Genomic DNA, 11694 nt, shown 5'->3' on the forward strand with positions numbered 1-11694 from the left:
TAACATATAAATTTAACATGTTGGAGTTAAATTTTAATCAGTGGAGACCGGCCTTTATTACGTAACGCAATTTTTCAGATTACCCCTAGCCATAAGACACTTGTGTCAAAAAGTCACCATCGCAGTATTGGCTGGCAGGGTAGAAGAGATAGTGGTATATAGTTTTCAATAATTAAATTGCGTGCCAAAAGCCTGGATTCAATTCCAAATATCTCCCCCCTGTTCATATGAAGGGAGGGCGTATGACGCTGTTGATAGTCATTCGTCTGTCTGATGGAGAAGTTAAGCCTTCAGCGGACCCCTGGGTGTTATTCAACAGTAGTAGGGTATGTGCGGACACCGGGTTTTACCCTCTCCCTACCTCAATGTTATTATTATCATCCCACATCCTCTCACCACCATCACTCATCATTCCACATCCAGACGCGCATATGACCTATGGTGTCAAAGGAAAATACCTGCACCAGGCGAGACAAACATGTCCTCTGACACTTCCAGCACCAATACATAAAATACATAAGTAAGAAGTGGAAAGGTGCAAAGTGACATATTAAAAACATACTCAGATTTTTCCGCAAAAATATGCAAAATCTGGTCGAAGAAAAGACAAGTGTTCTTAAGACCACCAAAATATGCCAGTCGTGCTAAATCTCCAAGCTCTCACATATGGCAGGCTCGATGTGCCATTCATTTGTATCACTGTTTTACTCATGGCTAATGGGCTTTTAGAATGTACCTAAATGCAATAGATCTTGATAGTAGACATAATATATTACTTCCTTGTTAATCTGTATCGCTCTTATATAGAGTGGAAGTGTATTTGTTCCAAATTGTTCTCCATAAAACAGTGGAAGAACCTAAGGTAGTATGACCGTTAAAACTAGTTGCTATGAGTGATGAAAATTTCTTTGATATACAAATTTTGTCTTATGAGGTACTCGATATCGTCGCTCCTATGACAAAACCGCGAATGTGACAATGCCCTTCCTATCCATTATTTCCCTTAAGACTTTAAGGTTAATTTTCCTTTACTCCCACACATAGAAAACTGAATTCAACGAAAATTGTTCTGATGGACTGCATGTGGCTGGGTGGTGGTATCAGTCTTAAGGGAAATAATGGAGAGGAAGATCATTGCGACATTCGCGGTTTTGGCACAGAAGCGACGATATAAAAACTCCCATGACTTATCTGAATGAGCATACGAAGTATGTCCACTTGAAAATCGTACAGTAAGATTATGTTTTGTCCGCCTCTATGGTGTAGTGGTTAGTGTGATTAGCTCCCAATCCCGGAGGCCCGGGTTCGTTTCCCGGCTCTGCCACGAAATTTGAATAGCGGTACTAGGGCTGGAACGGGGTCAACTCAGCCTCTGGAGGTTCAATTCTCACCTCAGCCATCCTGGAAGTTGTTTTCTATGGTTTAACACTTCTCCTCCAGGCAAATGCCGGGATGGTACCCAACTTAAGGCCACGGCCGCTTCCTTCCCTCTTCCTTGTCTATCCTTTCCAATCTTCCCATCCCCCACCAAGGCCCCTGTTCAGCACAGCAGGTGAGGCCGCCCAGGCGAGGCACTGGTCATCCTCCCCAGTTGTATCCCCCGACCCAATGTCTCACGCTCCAGGACTCTGCCCTTGAAGTGGTAGAGGTGGGATCCTCACTGAGTCCGAGGGAAAACCAACCCTGGAGGGTAAGCAGATTAAGAAAGAAGTAAGGTAATAAAATAAATGAAACTCTTAAAAGGCGTACGGTCACGAATGATCGAAGTTAGCTCGTCTTTACGTTTCTGTCACTCGAAAAAGAAAACGTTTTGAAGGTCATGATTCGCTATTTCACCAAGGAAGAACTGGAAGAATAGTAACAGATTAGAGAATAAGAAATGAAACATGAATCATAAGGAATGTTAACAATAATTAGCACCTTTCATAAACAGAGATTTTTATTTATTTCTCAGTGTAGTGACTTTATCTTATTCATCAAGCTCTTGTTAATTTCATTTTTGCTATTTATTTTACTTCGCACCGACACAGATAGGTCTTACGGTGACGAAGGGATAGCAAAGGCCTAGGAGTGGGAAGGAAGCATTTTTTTTTTTTGCTAAGGGTTTTACGTCGCCCCGACACAGATAGGTCTTATGGCGACGATGGGATAGGAAAGGCCTAGGAGTTGGAAGGAAGCGGCCGTGGCCTTAATTAAGGTACAGCCCCAGCATTTGCCTGGTGTGAAAATGGAAAACCACGGAAAACCATTTTCAGGGCTGCCGATAGTGGGATTCAAACCTACTATCTCCCGGATGCAAGCTCACAGGCGCGCGCCTCTACGCGCACGGCCAACTCGCCCGGTGGGAAGGAAGCGGCCGTGGCCTTAATTAAGGTACAACCCCAGCATTTGCTTGGTATGAAAGTGGGAAACCACGGGAAAACCATTTTCTGGGCTGCCGATAGCTGAGTTCGTACCCTCTATCTCCCGGATGCAACCTCACAGCCGCACTCTCCTAACCGCACGGCCAACTCGCCCGGTGTTCTTGTTAAAGATGGATTAAAAATTGTCGTTCGTTCCTTTGATATAATTATCAAAAATAAATCCATTAACCCTGCAGAACTGTCGCTTATTCTCACAGACCAGTTCCACAATGTTTTATACTTCGTGGAGGAATGATGGGGGTTGTAAACCTGTTTGAACTCGCAATTTTAGGTTGCCTGATCAGTTGTATAACCGAAAAAGAAAAGAAAAGCCATTTGGGTCTGTCAGACTTAGCACCAGTTGATGATGATGATGATGTTATTGGCTTTAGGTCCCACTAATTACTCTGACGGTTTTCGGAGACGCCGAGGTGCCGAATTATAGTCCTGCAGGAGTTCCTTTACGTGGCAGTATATCTACTGACACGAGACTGCCGTATTTGAGCACCATCAAATAAAACTGGACTAAGCCAGGATCGAACCTGGCATGTTGAGGTCAGAAGGTCACCCTTAGCGCCAGTGCTCACGTTACACATCTAACTGCGAGTGCACTTCTACAAAATTACGTCTATGCGCATTAGATGATTAAATATAATATTTCAACTTGTTGGAGGGTTTGGTGTGAACTTCTCTATTAATGAAATTTTGTTTATTGAAAAAGAAAGTGAGAGTATTAGAGTGTGAAAATGTTTTTGAATCAAACTCCGACGATCAGACAAAGAAGAGAAAAAGAATGTGCTACTTGTGCAGAAGTAACAGTAAAACCAAGTATCGTAAATGTCTTTTATGTCTAAGTCATGCTGAATTTTCAACCCAGGATAGTTCATTTTCCAAACAGGAATAGCAAATTCAACTAAAGTCCTTCAAATGAAGTAAATGACCTTTATTTTGTACTTTATAATGTTGTTCAATATCAAATAATTGCAAAATGCAAAACGTCAGTATTTTCTGTTGTGAAATATACAGTACAATTACACATTTTTAAAGTCATTTTTAGAATTTCAAGTGCGCCTGTAAAATGTAGCACAAGTGCTTAATTTATACATTTACTTATTCTAAATAAACCATTTAATGTATTAATATAATTCACAATAATTCTTGGTAATACATTAGAATAATATTTACAAAATATACATGGGACTGTGAGAGTAGCCGCCATCACTCAAGCCGCAACGTAAGCGTCAATACTGCAAGATTTAATTGTTTACCAGCGACAATTTATTATCAATAACTTACTCTTTATGAAACTCTTTGAAAGTGTCCAGTGATAAGTATCTGATTTCAGCGATAGTACTTATGTCCTGAACATTGCATAACCTTGAAAACCCTTTCAGCCCGAAACATGTTATTTGTGTCCTGACGTATAACAGAAAATAGAATATAAAACCTGCAACAGCCGAGCGCGACGGGAGTGCATGAGAATTACATGTACAATGGGTTTACTCCATTAGGACTGAATGAACGCATTGTGGTACGAAATGGAACAATGGTAAAGCAGCTGCGGGATGTAATATGCCTGGAAAATGAGAGCTACTAGCTTCCGTGCTGTTAAATATGTACGTCAGCGTAGAAATACGAACGTGACTCAGTGTTAAATATGAATGTCAGAGCAGAACTATAGACACAGCTCACGATGAGAAGTAAACTTTGGAGAACAAATTAGGCTTCACTGTCCGATAATTCTGGTTGTGGGACACAACTTCTCAGTCTTGAAGAACGTGTAGTCCTTCTTCAAACTGCCCGTCTTCGAAACCACGCGTCCAAGAAATTGTTCTATCATAGGAATAAACCAAAAGAAGCAAAATGAAATCCCGAGATAGCCTTGATGGGCCTTGGACAATTGAGCGACCGCTACTTAGCCCTAGAGCAGTTTGAATACGAGGTGACGCGGTTCTAAGCCACTGTCTTATCGTAAGATAGCTCAAGTAGGCTGAGTGGATCTCAGACCAGCACTGATCTAGCCGAGAACCGAACCACGATCCTTAGGTTAGGAGATAGGATCGCTACCCGTAAACCATGGAATCAGTTATCACATGGATACCTCACTTATATGTAGTCAAGGGGCCTTAAGTAAAGTCTCTGTCTTAAATATAAAACACTATTTTTAACTTGCGATCTTACATTTCATTCTCCCTGAGAATCTTTTTTTTTTTTTTTTTTTTTTTTTGCTATTTGCTTTAATTCCCACCGACACAGATACGTCTTATGGCGATGATGGTATGGGAAAAGCGTAGGGATGGGAAGGAAGCGGCTGTGGCCTTAATTAAGGTACAGCCCCAGCATTTTCCTGGTGTGAAAATGGGAAACCACGAAAAATCATCTTTAGGGCTGCCGACAGTGGGGTTCGAACCCACTATCTCCCGATTACTATGTATTGTATCAACAGTTATCGAATGTGATAAATGGTGTGATACAAATTAATTAAGTTAGAAATATTGACCTACTGCCATGGCTTTATCAATGCAAAATATTCCCTACCGTAGATAGTAGATATTGTTTGCACTCCTACTATTCCAATTCTTGAACATTTATAGATACAAAAAGAACATATCATTCGTCCATACGTACTATTGGATAGATTACACACACTTTGAATTCATGTGGTAGTCTAGAACGATATCCCAAAAACCTTACGTGAAGGAACAACATCAATAGCATGTCAAAGATATGCTCATATGTGACTAGCTTTGGAGTATATTACTCACCCTTCCTGAAATTGCCCTCTCTATAGGAGTTACAGCGATGGAATATCAGTACCTCACCATTGTTAAGAACACATGATGTGTAAATACGAGTGATAAAGTTACCTGCGTGAGATTTATCAGCCCTTCAGTAGCTGAGAGTCATTCATGTTCGTACATGACAGTGAATGATTTATCATGTACAATGTCACTTCCCACAATTCATATGGGAACTATTTAGTACATAAATAATGAGGATTTAGGTTCCGAGAGAGACTTAAACTGCCACTACAAATGCATATCGCTCAATCGCTGTCTGTCATGTCAACCTTCCTCTCATGGTAATGCCGATATTGATATTACTTTGTTCTATTGTCACCTTAAACCGGAATAATATCAAGGTAATTTTGTGAACTTAATGAGGAAATTCACCGACTTCAATGTATCTACCCTCACGTTGCTGAGTGGCACCATATCATATGTACTATTTCAAATACGTACGTCACGACAATACATCAAGCTGGATGCTCTGGTCAGACATTTTACCTTGTAGGAACAGATAAAACAATGTAATTAAGAGACATGGATTGAACACTATAACAGAGGATATGCCCAGCGCTGGATATTTGCATGTAGTAATCATAACATTCCATGTTATCTCCAAAGTTAACCAAAACTGGGTGTAGTTAATACTGAACAAGAAGACCACACGCTGCGGTTGACAGAAAATATGTTATATGAACCTGTTCAAGCTCGAACAATGTTCCTATATATTACATTCCTAGAGAAAATATAGCACTATAGGCCTAGGCTGTGTGATATGAGCCATCCGCAATTAGAGCATTAAACATTGCTCAATTCAAGGTTCGGCCCGGCGGTGTATGGGGCAACGCGTCCGCCTGACACCCGGCGGATCAGTGTTCGATTCCCGGTCGGGTCAGGGGTTTATGTCGCCCTTAACGTTCCTTTCCTCACATTCAACACTTTACACTTCCGCCATTTACAAAATACACGCAGGTTCCCCACATATGGTTCAAGTAGGGGCAAGAAATCTTTCTAAGTCAACGCCCCGGACAAATAGCATTTTTTATCATCATATCATTGCTGAATTCAATATATAATGTGGTCTACAAACATAAATATTCGACAACATACATGAAATCACAACGACAACACACTGATGAAAGTTGAAGGGACTCTGCATATACTAATAATAATAATAATGTTATTTGCTTTAACGTCCCACTAACTACTTTTACGGTTTTCGAAGACGCCGAGGTGCCGGAATTTAGTCCCGCAGGAGTTCTTTTACGTGCCAGTAATTCTACCGATACGAGGCTGTCGTATTTGAGCACCTTCAAATACCACCGGACTGAGCCAGGATCGAACCTCCCAAGTTGGGGTTAGAAGGCCAGCGCCTTAACCGTCTGAGCCACTCAGCCCTGCGAACTCTGCATATAACACCGAAAATGTTTCTCTATACTCTCCATAATGAAGGAGACTGCTTGCTGGTTACACCGCTATCCAGCAGGATCACGAACCATTTATTGGTGGTGAAACGCTTTTTCTTCAGGACGTTCCTTCCTTAACAGAACAAATAAGCGATAATTTCAAAGTAAGTGTTCTTGGCACTCACGCAGGTGATTAAAATGACCCTAGCTTAAATGGTGCCGAGTGTTCATTGCTGCTTTGGCTACTACTACACAAGTTTTCATTCTGTCCCTGATGAGGACGGCTGGCCTCCAGGGCGGTAACGCCCTTTCTCAGTCGAAGGATTTTTATTATTGACAAATGCATCGCAATTCGGAAATATCCCGGTGGCAATGGTCACGTACAGTAGTGTGATAATAACGCAAATTTAAAAGATAATTACCCAGCAACAACAGACCAATAGGACACCAACAAAAGTACAATAATCAATTCAATTTAAAGAAAATATTACAAGAAATATTACTAGTTCAACAGACTTAAGTATATCCACTGCTTAACATTACGGCTTATCATACTATAGGCTGAGCTTACAACTAGCTTAGCATTACAAGTGATAATACAGTTATAACTACACAGCAACAACAACAACAAAACAAGAATACAACAAGCAATTCAGTGGGAACAAATTACACGAAATACTACTAGTTTTACATTCTAAATCCGGCATCATAATATGTATATGAATTCACACACAACTTATGTTATTCCAGGTCTTAACACTACAGCTTACAATACTATAGGTTGAGCTGTCTACTAGCTTAACGTTACAAGTGATAATGAAGTACCGAGCTCGATAGCTGCAGTCGCATAAGTGCGGCCAGTATCCAGTATTCGGGAGATAGTAGGTTCGAACCCCACTGTCGGCAGCCCTGAAAATGGTTTTCCGTGGTTTCCCATTTTCACACCGGGCAAATGCTGGGGCTGTACCTTAATTAAGGCCACGGCCGCTTCCCTTTCCTGTTTCATTGTCTCCGTAAGACCTATCTGTGTCGGTGCGACGTAAAACAACTAGCAAATAAAAAAAGAAAGATAATGAAGTAAAGTTAAAACATAGGTAATTACCCAACGAAAACTACAACAATGTGAGTAAAAGAAACAATTCCCTGGAAAGAGAATACTACAAGAAATACCTCTAGTTAAACATTCTAAATCAAGCAGAAAATTAGAAACTCAGTGTCCGTACTTTACAAGTTTTAATTTTCACTTTACTCTAGCACTAATGATCTTCTTAAATTACTTAATACCGGAATGCAATGTATCAAAGACTGCTGCAGGTAATTTATTCCAATCCCTCATGGTCCTGTTTAATAATGAAAACTTGCCCACAATCGCATGCTGGTTTCTGGCCCTCATGTTATGCTTGTGATCATTTCTCGTAAGTACGAGGGAGGTTCCAACCTATTCCTAATACTACACCAGGCAGTCCTTCCCGTACAGCTCTTACAAAGATCACACAGACGAGCTCTAGTTCTTCTAGGTTCAAGACCTCCTCAATTAATGCTATTCCTCCTATTCCCGGTTACGAAACACATCGCTCTTCTTTGAACTGTTCATACGGAGTTTATTAAGTCTACCCTGTACGGATCCCAGCACGCTGATCCATATTCGAGAATAGGTCTTACCAAACATACATAAGCTTTTCTTTTGGCACCAGAATTAACGTTCTTCAGATTCCGCTGTAACGATCTCCAGGATTTCATAACATTTTCCACTTGCTCTGACCAGTTTACGTCTTTTCTAATAGTAATACCTAAGTACTTACAACTATAAACTTCAACAACACTTTCCCTTACAAGTTCGTAACCCATCTTTCCTGTCATTTGCTTTTCATTGAAACACAATTTCTTGCATTTTCTACTGTGAAATTTCATTCGATTTTCACGCGCCCATTATTCAATCGTATCTAAATCCTGCAGAAGTAGTAGTTCGTCCTCCTCTGTCTTTATCTCCCGGTATATGACGCAATCATCAGCAAAGAGGCACACATCCGATTTTATCGAATCAGACATATCGTTCAAGAAAAGTATGAAAAGAATTGGTCCAATAAAGGCTACCCTGAGCCCCACCATTGAGAAGTTCTCGTATCCATTTCACAATCTGATGACGCTAACTTGGTAATGAGTATGTCTTGTGGCACAAGATCGAATGCCTTAGCAAAATCAATTACTACTGCATCAATCCTTGACCAATTGTCGAGCTTATCAGATATATCTTGACATACGGAACAGCGCTGTGTTTCGCAGGAGGATCTTCCACTAAAACCATGCTGCGCCTTAAATATCATTCCAGAAGGATCCCATTTTAACCTCAAGTAATCTATTATTACTTGCTCCATTTGTTTGCATGCAATTGACGTCAAACTTACCCGTCTATGGTTATTCAAGTCGCTCTTGTCACCCCCTTTGTGAAAAGGAACTGCAATGGCCGATTTCCAATCTTCTGGAACCTTCGTATTGTTTAGTGACATAAAGATTCTTATTAAGTATGGTAGGATTACTTCACCCCCGAGGTTCAAGTCATCTACGGAAATAGAATCTGACTCTCAAGATTTATTTTTTCTTAGTTTAGAAATACCTTTACGCAATAATGAATCTTTCATTTGGGAATCATTCAGGGCCGATGACGTTATATGTTAGGCCCCTTTAAAAAACAAGCATCATCATCATTATCATCATCATAATTTAAATCGGTGAAGGAGATGTTCGGAGAAGGTGAAAGGGTTGCCGACCGTCGCCTGTACTGGGAAATGTTCCGGTATTCGCCTTGGTGTAGGAGAAAGGAAAACAACGGAAAACCATTCTCAGGACAGCCGACGACTGGAACCAGCCTCTGTCCGTCTCCCAAATGCAGAGCTATAGAGCTGCGGTAGAGCCGTGGCCACCGGTAAGTCGAAGCGTACTCTGCTCGGTTGGTCGGTCGGAATGTAGAGCTGTAGAGTCACGGTCCAGCCGTAAGGGAATTGAGCCAACGGCACGTGTTGTTCCCAAGTGGTCACCCATCCAAGTACTCCCGATGTTGCTTAACTGTGATGATCGGACGAGAACCAGTGTATTCAACATGGTATGGCCGTTGGCCTGCGTTGGTAGCGTGTGAACGTTCATTCCCGTGGAGGATAAGCACACTTATTGATAGATTTTCTTGTAAAAGCAACATCTTTGCACAAAAATTGAATCATGCCACATTGTAAGCGTTTGGAGGCAACCATTATACACGAATGTTGCTTCAGATGTTTCGTCTATTTAGTGAACGATTGTGATGATGATGATGATGATGATGATGATGATGATGATGATGATGATGATAATAATAATAATAATAATAATAATAATAATAATGTTATTGGTTTTAGGTGCCAATAAATACTTTATACGGTTTTCGGGAACGCCGAGTCACCGAAATTTAGTCCCGTACGATTTCTTTTAAGTGGCAATAAATCTACCGACTTGTGGCTGAAGTATTTTATGTTTAATGCTGAGTGATTTTGCATTTGCCTGGTGTGTGAATGGGAAACCACGGAAAGCCATCCTACCGACGGTAGGATTTGAATCCCCCGATCTCCCGAATGCCCTCATCTGCGTGACCCTAACCGCACGGCCAACTCGCTCAATATCATCATAATCATCATCATCATCATCATCATCATCGTGTAATCACCTGATATTCTATAAAGGATTATCATAATATAATCTAGCCTAATAAACATTGAAGTTCTACACATGGTTAATACAAAATAGTAAATATTAAACTTGTTCCATTCCCTAGTCCTTTACTTCATACCAGCGCGATGTCTGTTGAGTTGGATACTAAAAGGATTTTCGAAAGCAGTTACTAGTAGAATGTTGCCCAGTTGTTTAGGAAACCGAGGTAACGTTAATGCGGTGAGATTGCATATCTCGCCTTGAACACAGCTTGAGCTCAAATCCATTTGTAGTAGCACAACAGCAACTACTTACAAGAATCAAACTACTTATTGTAAGAACCACTATCGTGTTATGGGGTCGCGACTTTTCTCTCCACGACGAGGACCGTGGTAAGAGGTTAAAGCTGATGGACAACTTCGCACTTTAAAGGGGAGCGCTTCAGAGCTTCAGTCAACAGTGCCATTCTCAGACATAAGAGCAGGGAGAAAATAATATTGATGCTTCCGTGCTTCCTCCCAGCATTCAGTAAACCTGTAATACACAATGTGTTTTTTAAGGCGGGCAAGATATTTCGACTATGTTAAATTTTTCAATTTACGGTACGCTTAGCTCGTAAACCATAGAAGCCTGCTGAAGGATGGATTTCCTGTTGTTTAAGTGACTCGCGGTCCACATGCTAAACTTAATCATGGAAAAATAACTTAGCGATGATAGAATTTCGTAGAATGTTTTGCATGTTCGCAAACCGATTTGTTTTGTGAATTATTAAAACACTTATATAAACCAAAATATCTAGGCCTAGTTCTAATAACACGTATCTAGCAATGCTCTTCCATTATTCCTTTTAAGATGGTCACGACTCACAGCCGCATATGGATATGCAGTCCATCAGAACAATTTTCCTTGTGGTCATTTTCCTGCGCTTATGTTAAAGGAAAATGTACCTGAAATACATTGTACCATAGCGTACTGAAAAAGGAAGTGAGTGCTGTCTCGTAGTTTATATGCGGGGGTGGCAGACTGTGCTAGTGCAGCTATGGGTGAACAGCGCTGCTCGCGTTAATAATATAAGTGGGCACGGCACTATACAAAACGTACACGAAATAAATTCTCTAAGACTTCCAGTTGCCAGAATGACCTTTGGATTATTCCCATACATGTGCCTTGTGTGTACAGTCCAGGAATATTTGAATAGAGAAAGCTGGTTAACACACCAAATTTAATGGCTCAGCGTAATCCTCTGAAAAGATTTGAACATTAGTAATTCTGAAATGACTTACAAAGTATTGAGATATAGTTGAAAATATTATGCATTTCACATTATGTAACACATATACAAGCGCGTGATTGGCAAGGACGTTCTTTTTGTCGTAGGGAGTTTCATCTCCTAAATGAACAAATCCGTCAACTGTCAGTGTT

General features: G+C 40.7%; 1 pseudogene; it reads right to left on the reverse strand.

Moving 5' to 3' along the window:
* Positions 1-9596: 9596 nt before the first annotated feature.
* Positions 9597-9708, reverse strand: LOC136859404 (5S ribosomal RNA; annotated as a pseudogene).
* Between the last annotated feature and the right edge of the window lie 1986 nt (positions 9709-11694).

Source organism: Anabrus simplex, chromosome 1 (genome assembly GCF_040414725.1).
Source record: "Anabrus simplex isolate iqAnaSimp1 chromosome 1, ASM4041472v1, whole genome shotgun sequence".
Taxonomy (NCBI): domain Eukaryota; kingdom Metazoa; phylum Arthropoda; class Insecta; order Orthoptera; family Tettigoniidae; genus Anabrus; species Anabrus simplex.